The sequence below is a fragment of the Rhinoderma darwinii genome, chromosome 4 (assembly GCF_050947455.1).
Source record: "Rhinoderma darwinii isolate aRhiDar2 chromosome 4, aRhiDar2.hap1, whole genome shotgun sequence".
NCBI classification, from domain to species: Eukaryota; Metazoa; Chordata; class Amphibia; order Anura; family Rhinodermatidae; genus Rhinoderma; species Rhinoderma darwinii.
The window spans coordinates 53,676,869-53,689,040 of NC_134690.1; the positions used below are offsets into that span (position 1 = coordinate 53,676,869).

Genomic DNA, 12,172 nt, shown 5'->3' on the forward strand with positions numbered 1-12,172 from the left:
GGTCTGGGTCGAATGTAGAGAAAAGGGAAAGTGACATTTTCTCTGATTTCTCTAATCAGAGAAAACGTCACCTGTGAGCGGGATAATACTCTGCGGAGCGCCAATGTAGAACTGGTAAGTTACCAATATATAGACACTGTATGGTGATATTATTGGCTGTGTGGTAATTTATATAAATTAATCATGTCCCACCTTAGTCGTCTTTTTTCAAGGCTAAATAGGTTTAATTCTTTCCTCATAACTTAGATTCTCCATGCCCCTAATTAGCTTCGTTGCTCTTCTTTGTATTTTTTCCAACTCCAGGGCATCTTTTCTATGAACTGGAGCCCAGAACTGAACTGCATATTCTAGATGAGGCCTCACTAATGCTTTGTAAAGTGGCAATATTACATCCCTGTCCCGCGAGTCCATGCCTCTTTTAATACACGACAATATCCTGCTGGCCTTTGAAGCAGCTGATTGACATTGCATGCTGTTATTTAGTTTATGATTTACAAGTACACCCAGATCCTTCTCAACAAGTGAATTCACCAGTGTAGCTCCCCCTAGGACATATGATGTATTCAGGTTGTTGGTACCCAGGAGCATAACTTTACATTTATCTACATTAAACTTACTTTGCCAACTGGATGCCCTAACACTTAGTTTGTTTAAATCTGCTTGCAATTCACGAACATCTTCCATAGACTGAACTATATTACATAGCTTGGTGTCATCTGCAAAAATAGAAATAGTGCTATTAATCCCATCCTCTATATCATTAATAAATAAGTTGAATAATAGTGGTCCCAGCACTGAACTCTGGGGTACACCACTTATTACCGGGGACCATTCAGAGTAGGAATCATTGACCACAACTCTCTGGATACGGTCCTTGAGCCAATTCTCAATCCAATTACAAACTATATTTTCTAAACCTATAGTCCTTAATTTACCCATTAGGCGTCTATGGGGGACAGTGTCAAATGCCTTTGCAAAGTCCAAAAACACTAAATCCACAGCGGCCCCTCTGTCTAGACTTCTGCTCACCTCTTCATAAAAACAGATTAGGTTAGTTTGACAACTTCTGTCCTTAGTAAAACCGTGCTGGCTGTCACTTATGATACTATTTTTTGTCACATAATCCTGTATATAGTCCCTCAAACATTTTCCCCACGATGGATGTTAAGCTTACTGGTCTATAATTACCCAGGGAAGACCTAGAGCCCTTTTTGAAAATAGGCACCACATTTGCCCTGCGCCAGTCCCTTGGCATTATTCCAGTCACTAGAGATTCTCTGAATATTATGAAGAGGGGGACAGAAATAACTGAACTAACTCTTTAAGAATTCTAGGGTGTAACCCATCTGGTCCCGGGGCCTTGTGCACATTTATTTTATTTAATTTAGCCAAAAAAGATTTGGACCATATCTACATTCATCCAATTCAGTATATCAACTGATATATTAACAGCACTGGCACCGGCTATATCAGCTGCTCTTTCTTCTGTTGTATATACAGAGCTGAAGAACCCATTTAGTAACTCTGCCTTCCCTTGATCCCCTGTGACCAACTCCCCATTACCACTATCTCGGGGTCCTACATGTTCAGACCTTGGCTTTTTAGCATTTATATACTTGAAGAATTTTTTGATATTTGTTTTACTATCCTTGGCCACCTGCCTTTCATTTTGTATTTTTGCTAAGTTTATTACATTTTTACAGATTTTATTAAGCTCTTTATATTTTACAAAGGCTGCAGATGTACCCTCAGATTTGTATTTTTTAAATGCCCTTTTTTTGTCGTTTATTGCCCCTTTCACAGAAGGTGTAAGCCATGTGGGATTTAATTTTAGTCGTTTATACTTGTTACCTATAGGAATAAATTTTGCACTATAATTACCCAAAGTAGATTTGAAAATCTCCCATTTATCATTTGTCCCATTATTTGACATTAGTTCTTCCCAGTCTATATCCTGAATTGCAGCCCTCATCCTGGGGAAATTGGCTTTCTTAAAATTAAATGTTTTTGCCCTCCCAGCCTGCGTTTGTTTTTTACAGTATAGGTAAAATGTAAGTATATTGTGATCACTGTTACCAAGGTTTTCACGAACATTGACGTTCCCAACAAGCTCTGCATTATTAGAAATGACCAGATCCAACAGAGCTTCACCTCTAGTCGGGTCTTCCACAAACTGGCCCTTAAAATTTTCCTGCAACAGGTTGAGGAAATGTCTCCCCTTTGCAGTTGAAGCCAAACCATGACACCAATTAATATCCCGGAAATTAAAATCTCCCATTATCACTACAGTACCCGCCTGTGCAGCCCGCTCCATCTGTTTACATAGCGGACCTTCCATCTCCTCCTATATTGGGGGGTCTATAGATTACACCAAAAGTAATTTTTTCAGTGTTTACCTCCCTTTCTAGTTCCACCCACAAGATTTCAACCTCCTCACAGTATTCACCCACTATTGTCTCTTTCACACTCGCCTTCATATCACTTCTCACATACAGACATACACCACCGCCTTTCCTATTTGTCCTGTCTTTCCGAAACAGTGTAAAACCCTGTAGATTTACAGCCCAGTCATGTGAAGAGTCCAGCCATGTTTCAGCAACACCAACTATATACTATATCTATATTTTCTTCCAGTACCAAGGCCTCCAGCTCCCCCATTTTGCTTGCTAGACTTCTGGCATTTGTGAACATACACTTTAACTTGCCTTTCAGTTATTCACTTTTATTATCAGAAATGTGATTTGACATTAATCGGGCATTTTTATTTACACTGCTGTTTTGTAACAAAAGGATCTCCTTTTCCTGTTGTCTAGTCCTCTCCCCACATTCTGTTTCTCCTCCCACCAATATAGTCTGACCCCTCTCTAACCTGACTACCCCTTTTTTTTCTACATTGACCTCCCTCCTCAGCCCTAGTTTAAATACTCCACCACCCCAGCTAGAATTCTCTCCCCCAGCACAGCGGACCCCCTTCCATTTAGGTGCAAATCATCTGCAGAATACAGTTTGTACCCCAATGAAAAGTCAGCCCAGTGCTCTAGGAACCCAAAGCCTTCTCCTCTACACCAAGACTTAAGCCATGCATTTAACTCCCTGAGCTCCCGCTGTCTTTCCTGTGATGCGCATGGCACAGGCAGTACTCCTGAGTGTATATATCCCCTGTGTTTGCGTGGGTTTCCTCGGGGCACGCAAAAATATACCGATAGGGAATTTAGATTGTGAGCCCCAATGGGGACAGTAAGTAAGGAATGGGTTGGCGCTATATAAGTAACAGAAATATATCAAAATACACAGAGAAAGAGGAAAACAGTACTATCTGTGACTACATAATTTACAGAGAGAGTCAGGGAGACAGTACTATTTGTGCCGATATGATTTAAAATTATAATTTTTTTGTCACTTCTTGGTGTAAAATCATTTACACATGAGTCCTGCAATGTTTAGACATGACTTTTGTTATTTTATGTACAGGGAGGCAGTAATATCTGTGCCTACTTCATTTACAGGGAGAGACTGGGAGGCAGTACCAACTCTACCTACAGGGCCGTCTGTCGCTGCCGTTGTCACGGCATTACTGTGCATATTTGGACAGTTATGTCGGGAGGAGAGAAGGAGTCCCAGGCAGAGTGCTAGAAGCGGCTCTGCTCCGGGACTCCGTCTCTGGGGAAAGCCCTGACATCACTGTCCTTATATGGACAGTGTTGTCAGGAGCAGAGCAGTGTCCTGGGCAGAATGCCAGTAGCGCTCTGCCCGGGACTTTGGCTCTGGGGTTGCTCATCACTAGCCGTATATGGACAGTAATGTCAGGGGCTTCCCCAGAGTCGGAGTACCGGAGCAGAGCCTTTACTAGCGCTCTGCCTGGGACTTCAGCTCTATCCATATATGGACAGTGATGCCAGGAGCAGAGCAGAAGTTCCAGGAAGTGTGCTAGTAGTGCTCTGCCCGGGACTATGGCTCTAGGGTTGCCTCTGACAACACCGTTCATATATGGACAGTGACATCAGGGGTTTCTCCTGAAGCGGAATCCCCAGTCAGAGCATCGGCAATGTTCTGGCGGGGGATTCCACTCCTAGAGGGAACCCCAAAGGCGCTACCTACAGGGAGGGAGGCTGTGTGGAACTACCAGGGAGGGTGGCTGTGAGGCACTACCAGGGAGGGTGGCTGTGAGGCACTACCAGGGAGGGGGGCTGTGTGGCACTGCCTGGGAGTTGGGGGCTGTGTGACGCTACCTGGGAGGTGGGGGCTGTGTGGCGCTACCTGGGAGGTGGGGGCAGTGTGGTGCTACCTGGGAGGGGGGCTGTGTGGCACTATCTACAGAGGGCACTACGTTTATGGGGCACAAACTGGGGGCCTATCTTCTATATGGGGGCACAAATTGAATTTTCGCCATTTTACTGCCGCCGTGAGTTCCCCCGCCAAGGGGCCTACTAAGTCTGTGTCGCTCAAGGGCCCACATAAACCTGGAGCTGGCCCTGTCTACCTACATAATTTTCTGACAGAGATAGGGAGATAGTAACATCTGTACCCACATCATTTACTGGAAGAGACAGGGAGGCAGTACCATACTTACCTACATCAGTTAGCAATACATAAACCATGTTTAAAATCCACCAATAATATAGGCTACAGGTACTTGTAATAGTCAATTTCGTTTCATGGAAATCAGGGCTCTAATAATGCTTTATGTTCCATGTATTATTTACTATAATGACATGAGGGAAGTCAGAACAGTGACGCTTTATAAAGGGAATGCACGAAAGGAAGGGTGGAGGTGAAGACTTAGCAGTCAATATTATAGATATGAGATAGATAGATAGATAGATAGATAGATAGATAGATAGATAGATAGATACCTGAAACATTTTATTGGCATCCTCATTTTTCATTCAGAAGGCCTCCTAAAACCACTGCATAGTATTTGTACTTTCAGATTTGCTAAGAAGGCAGGAGAGTGGAACAGATGTATGCCAAAGCAGAATATTGGGGTCACAACACAGTCTGTTGAGCCCCTGAGTTTTAGTGAGCTTTCTACTGCAGCTATTTTAATTGCTACATTTGGTTTAAGGATTTTTCTTACTTTTTGTATTATATTGACAGGCTCTCTCTCCAAAGCCTGAGGCTTCACTATGTGAACAAGGAGAATTTTTATATATAATCTCATATCGAATATCGCTCTCACATGTATTATCTATATCTGAATCTGGATGTATATTAGGACTACCAAGTGGTTTACTTTGGTGGTGTGGGTAAAAGCGGCCCAAGGTGGAGAACCCCTTTAACATTGTGCTGATCGTATGAGCAGACTGTCAACAATACATTTAATCATGACACATTAAAGGGTGTCTCCATGTGCCCTATTAGGGCTCAGGGGTATCTGGCAGACCATTCATTACAATGGCCGCTGTGTAGTGCTACATTTGTATACATGTAGACGCAAAATATCCCCGGTTATAAAAGCGGATAGTGAGGTTTAGAGAAGCTCACCGCCCGGTTGGTTTCCATTTAGAAAAGGAACTATAAAATCACAGTCGCATACCTAAAAAGTTTGTGGCTGGGAGAGGGTCAGCAGCAGGGTGCGATATGACTTGTATTAACATCACTGCATTAACAATGAAACACTGTAGTCGGCCAGGTCTGTTGCTGCCTGTCACCCTAGTGTCCTGAGGACTGTTACCCTATATAGAATAAAGCTGCTGTATATAACATAGGACTAAGTAACAAATAAAAAAAACAAAGCGAATTCTAAGCAAATTTCAAACTTACCTAAATGGGTGTAGAGGTGACTGCTACAGGAAGATTATACTGATGTCCTCCAAGAAAACACCACTTGCATGCTGCAGAGAAGGAAAATAAACAAATTAACTATTACAGTGTTCTCAATGGACAGGAAAGTAAAAAGCAAAGTGTTGTTACTGACTGGATACAATAACTATTGCATTAAAACAAGAAAATGTATCATTTTCCAAAAATAAAAGGATATAGAGCATAGTATGACCAATGACACTGACACTCAATGGTTAATACTGCCAGACTCCTGGGTTTGAGTCCAATCGAGACAACACATATACAGTAGGTTTGCAAGTTTTCAGGCACCAGGGACATACAAAAAAAAAAAAAAGAGGGGGCCTATAGCAAATATAGAAACACGTGTGGAGCATACTAGGGGACATTGACCCATTCCTGCCCACCCCACATAAATTAATGGGTTAACCATTCGAGGCACATCTCCTTGCCAGAAGCCTGTTAGTTTACGTGCTGCCTTTCATGGCACTGTGCGCACACAGTGCCATCAACAGCAACTGAATATCACACTGGCACCCCGACCTTATACTGTGAGAGGGTGCAGAAATAATCAGTTCCCAATCACTAAAATAGCTAAACTCAGTGCTCCTATTGAGTGCCGAGTCCTTGAATAAAGAAGCCACAGTTTTCTGCATTTGGACAGTTGCTAGGGAACCCCATGACATCATTAATGATGTGTCAGGGATTCCCTGTGAGGGGGCAGGTGGCATGCAGAGAAGACACAATCTGTGTCTTCTCTGTATGTCTGTATATACTGATCAGTGTAACAGTGATGTAATGGACTGTTACCATTAGATCTGTCAGTTATCAGTAATATTTATATAGGGACAGTGGGGAACACATAGATCAAGTGTTCCCTGCCAACATAAGCCCTAATAGTATAAAATAAATAAATAAAGAAATATTGTGAATTGTGTGAAAAAAAATAATATATATAATAATAATAATAATAATAATAATAATAATAATAATAATAATAATAATAATAATAAAATGAGGAAAAATAATAAAGCTATGAAAAAAGTAATGCACGTTAACTCACCTTACCCCAAACATGCAATAATTAACCTTGGCTACCAAAATGTGCCTGTTATGGTCCAGCCCTATCTGGTTTTGCTCCTTCACTAAAAAAGTTATATTTGGATGATTATAATATATGTACAGAGGCTGCGTCTAAAGTTCAGGGAGGGAGAAACATTTAATAATAAAATACGTTTTTTGCTCTCTGTGTCGTTGCAACGTCGGACTTTTCACAATGTACACATATTTGGCATTACTTTGTATTGAAGAATTAGATGATTCATTTTTGGGGTAAATATTATTCATTGAATATATTAAAAAACAGGAAAATATATATATTTTTTTTTAACATGGAAAAATTTGGAAGATTTTGCCCTAAATAAGGCCTATAAAATTAAAGAATATCAGCTCCTATTTAAGATCATAAGCAAGCCCTATGTGACCAGCAAAAAAATGAAACAAAAAATCTTGAGGTAGACGAATAAATAAAAAAATCAATCAACTTTAGAATGCAGCATTCTAAAAAGTGAAACTTTGCTTTAGGCATCACGACCCAAAACCCCCCGGCCATGAAAAGGGTTAATAAAAGTTTATTATTGGGTCTATGGCCCATAGTGTACGCATTGTGTTGCATCACCTCCATGTAGCCACAGACTGACCCGTTTCCACTGATCCCTCATAGACTTGAGTCTATTGAGGGATCTGTGAAAATGGACAAAAATAGGACATGTCCTAGTTTTTCGGGGGCCCTTCACACCATCCATTAAAACAACGGCCGTGTGAATAGCCCCATAGAAATACATGCAGCCGTGTGACGGCTGTTAAAAAAAAAAAGAAGAAAAACAGCCATCACAAGGACGATTTACACGTTTGTCTGGTATATTTGTACCATTTTAGCCAGTAGATAGAAGATAAAAGTTAATTGAGGTTGATAAATGAAAAGATGATGCAAATAGCAAGCTTTCAAGTCTACTTAGGTCTCTTCGTCAGGCATGGTTTACAGTAATAACACTTAATGCTAAGGGGTTGTCTGGTTTAAAAAACAAATTTTCAAGACCCTATTAGGGCATTTTCAGTTCTGAATAGATTGGGGGTCTTCTGTTCAGGAGCCTTATCTATTAGCCAGAGAAGACAGTGGCTACAAAGATGGTCTCTCTCTGGAGGACCTAGCAGCGCATTGATTTTAATGGGAACGGTGTAATGCTGCATTTCCCCCTGTGGTGGCGCTGCAAGGAAAAATATTTTTTTTTACATTTTATACATTAAAAGGACATAATTGTGTCACTTCTTGGTGTAAGATCATTTACACGTGTCCTGCAATGTTTAGACATAACTTTTGTTATTTTATGTATTTGATGACTATATTAGCCTATACATTTACTGTGCTGATTACACACTGAAACACTGCAGCAAACTACAGTGCAATGCAAGAAAATGGGGTGGATTTTGCTTTGGATTTCACCCTTGGCTTTACAAAGACTGAAACCGATTTTTTATGCTGATTTCATTGCAGATTTGCTGCGGATTTTCCACCACAAATCCACCTTGTGCCAATACAGACTTATAATAAGACTTGACTGTATCCTGTTTGCATATGTATCGCTTGCTTCCTCCTTTTTCAATATGTAATAAATAAAACATAAAAAAAGAAAGAAAATGTAATGTGTAAAAATGAAATATTTTATTTTTCCACATTCATTTATTTTTTTTTTAATGTATACTTGTTTTTCTTTTTGCAGGTACCCCCATTTCATCCATTAAACACATCTTTCACCAAACACGTCTATAACCCTAATCCTACAGAACATAATCCAGACGCCTCCTTGTTCTTCCTCTCCAGGACCTACCTGCAGTGTTACGTTATATAGTAAGTGATCAATGAAAATTCATTAAGTCTAGACATTGAGCTCACTGCTGGAGCGTTACTCTTGCACCGTCGAATGCCTTGTATTAAGAAAAAACAACATTATAGATCTTTCGTCCCAGAAGGGGCACTTTCAGAAGTGAATTGATCAGAAGTAACTGAACATTAGTCCTCATTTCCCCTGTGTCCGGCCTTCATTCCTTACTGCACATCATTTGTGTCTGGGTCTATATTTAGGAATCCACACATTTGCTGGCTTGGGTAACTAAACGTTCAATAAACTACTGACATGTCATACAGGGGCGTAACTAGGAAAGACTGGGCCCCATAGCAAACTTTTGACTGGGGCCCCCCCTCTGCTTGGTATCACACAACCCCACCTTGTAGATAGTGCCTCCCTATAGATTCCACCACACAGCGCCCCCCTATAGATAGCACCATACACAGCCCCCTGTAGATAGTGCCATACACAGCCCCCTGTAGATAGTGCCATACACAGCCCCCTGTAGATAACGCCTTACAGCCCCCCTGTAGATAACGCCATACAGCCCCCCTGTAGATAACATCTTACAGCCCCAAATCCCCCTGTAGATAACGCCATACAGCCCCCTGTAGATAACGCCATACGGCCCCCCTGTAGATAACGCCATACAGCCCCCTGTAGATAACGCCATACAGCCCCCTGTAGATAACGCCATACAGCCCCCCTGTAGATAACGCCATACAGACCCCCCTGTAGATAACGCCATACAGACCCCCTGTAGATAACGCCATACAGACCCCCCTTGTAGATAACGCCATACAGCCCCCCTGTAGATAAAGCCATATAGACCCCCTCCTGTAGATAACGGCATACAGAACCCCCTGTAGATAACGCCATACAGACCCCCTGTAGTTAACGCAATACAGAGTCCCCCTGTAGATAACGCCATACAGAGTCCCCCTGTAGATAACGCCATGCAGAGTCCCCCTTTAGGTAACGCCATACAGCCCCCTCTGTAGATAACGCCATACAGCCCCCCTGTAGATAAAGCCATACAGACCCCCTCCTGTAGATAACGGCATACAGACCCCCCTGTAGATAACGCCATACAGACCCCCCCTGTAGATAACGCCATACAGAGTCCCCCTGTAGCTAACGCCATACAGAGTCCCCCTGTAGATAACGCCATACAGACCCCCCTGTAGATAACGCCATACAGCCCCCCTGTAGATAACGCCATACAGAGTCCCCCTGTAGATAACGCCATACAGAGTCCCCCTTTAGGTAATGCCATACAGACCCCCCCTGTAGATAACGCCATACAGCCCCCCTGTAGATAAAGCCATACAGACCACCCCTGTAGATAACGCCATACAAACCCCCTGTATGTAACGCCAAACAGACCCCCCCTGTAGATAACGCCATATAGCCCCCCCCAAAAAAAAACAAAAAACGGCCTATAGTTTGTCCTACAAAAGATATGCATCCCCTATCCACAGGATAGGGGATACATGTGTGATCGCTGGCAGCGATAAGGAGAACGGGGGACCGAAAGTCCCCCGAAGTTCTCCATGACGAACCTCGGACTTCCGGCGTCTGCGCAGTTCAATAAAAAGGAAAGGAGCGCTGGTCATGCATGCGCACAAGCGCGACCGGTGCGTAAGTCATTTCTATGGAGCTGCAGACAGACCCCGGAAGTCCGAGGTTTGTCATGGAGAACTTCGGGGGGACTTTTGGTCCCCCGTTCTCCTGATCGCTGGGCGTCCCAGCGATCACACATGTATCCCCTATCCTGTGGATAGGGGATGCATGTCTTTTGTAGGAACAACCCCTTCAGTGGCATCACGCTGTAGCAGCCATAGCAGCTGCTAGCGGAGCCTCCGGTCATGGGGGGGGCCCCGTGCCGGCGGGTGGCACTGGCCCTTTCATGCTGCGGGCCCCGTAGCAGCCACTACGGCTGCTATAGCGGTAGTTACGCCACTGATGTCATAGTTACATGTCAGAAGTTTTGATTGGCGGGGGTCCGAGCACTAAGACCCCCACCAATCGCTAAAACGAACCGGCAGAAGTTCTCGTGTGAGTGCTCGTGTATCGGAGTATGGGCTCAGACATTCTATTGAGTCCGTACACCGCTACATCGATTTCTGGAAAAAGCCGAACAGAAACGAAGCGGCTAAGCGCTCACACGAGCACTTCTGCAGCTACGTTTTAGTGATTGGTGGGGAGTCTCAGTGATCGGACCCCCACCAATCAAAACTTCTGACATGTAACTATGATATGTCAGAAGTTTGTTGAACGTTTAGTTACCCTTTAAGCGTCTGTCTGGTTCCAAACTCCTGCTGAATGTTATTGGACCGTGGTATCACGCAGTGTATGGGGATTTCATTTAAAGGAACAATTCCATAATAGTACATAGTACTTGCAGACATGGGGAGAGACTTAAAGAGGTTATGTGGGGACCGAAAAGGTAATATATATTCTGGTCTCCTGTCGCGCTGAATATGAGATTTTAATAGATTACATTGATAACATAAAGTACAGTGGGGCCGGTCACCAGAGTCGTGTCGTCATTAATAAAGACTGTGAATGTATATTAGTGAGTGTACTCACATACTGCAGTGAGTACACAGCTAAAATTTTTCGGTCCCCACATAACCCCTCTACTTTTAGACTGGCGTTATATGTGCCAGTCCTAACAAACAGTTCGCTGGAGTAAGATGTGACGCATTTATTAAGAGGCAAATGCCTCTTAATAAATGTGTCGAATCTTTCGGCTGGCCGCGATTGGACCCAATCCACCCCAAAAAAAAAAATTCACCTCACTGCTACACTATTCTCCTAAGGCGCTCAAAGCAGTCGCCGGCTCAAACAAGGTCCTGAGACCGAGCAGCATCAGGACTTGATATGCAATGCAGTACTTAACGTCCTGACTGCTGCTTCACATACAACGTCTTGACACTGCATCAATACCTTGTATGAGCTGCGACCTGCTGTGAGAGCCTGAGGGGAGAAGTGGAGCAAAGAGGTTATATATATATATATATATTATACATATATTTTTTTTGTTATTTTTTTATTGTCCGATAAGGGGTGGTCTGATAGGAGAGTAGTCTGATCGGGGGGGGGGGGGGGGGGAAGGTATGGGGCCTCGCACATACCTTTACCTTGATATGCCCCATACAGTAAAATCCACTCCAGCTAGGACCTATTTCCGCTATAATTTTCGCCACTTTTTTAATGTAAAATATAGTCAATCTGTCAGGCTCTGGTTGGCCACACCCTTTTTGTTGAGCCACACCCCTTTTTCAGAAGTCGCAAGGGCAGGGTAAAAAACCCAAAAGTCGCAATTTCCCCTTTAAATTGTAACTTTTGGACATTTTGGGACTATTCTATTCCCGAAAGCTCGAGTTGAAAAGTCTTTTAGTATGTAATTCTATGTTGCCCCATATTTTTTTCCTAAACAAACAAAAAGTGACCCAAATTTATAAGCTAATACAAAGAAA

At 42.9% G+C, this 12,172-nt stretch overlaps 1 protein-coding gene across 1 annotated transcript in view; it reads right to left on the reverse strand.

The window, feature by feature from the left end:
- The window catches only part of HPCAL1 (hippocalcin like 1), a 182,326-nt gene that overhangs the window by 69,564 nt on the left and 100,590 nt on the right, over positions 1-12,172 (reverse strand). Inside the window, exon 3 of the mRNA XM_075861108.1 lies at positions 5,764-5,834. The gene's annotated coding sequence lies outside the window, so the exon portion shown is untranslated. The remainder of the gene's footprint in view (positions 1-5,763; positions 5,835-12,172) is intronic.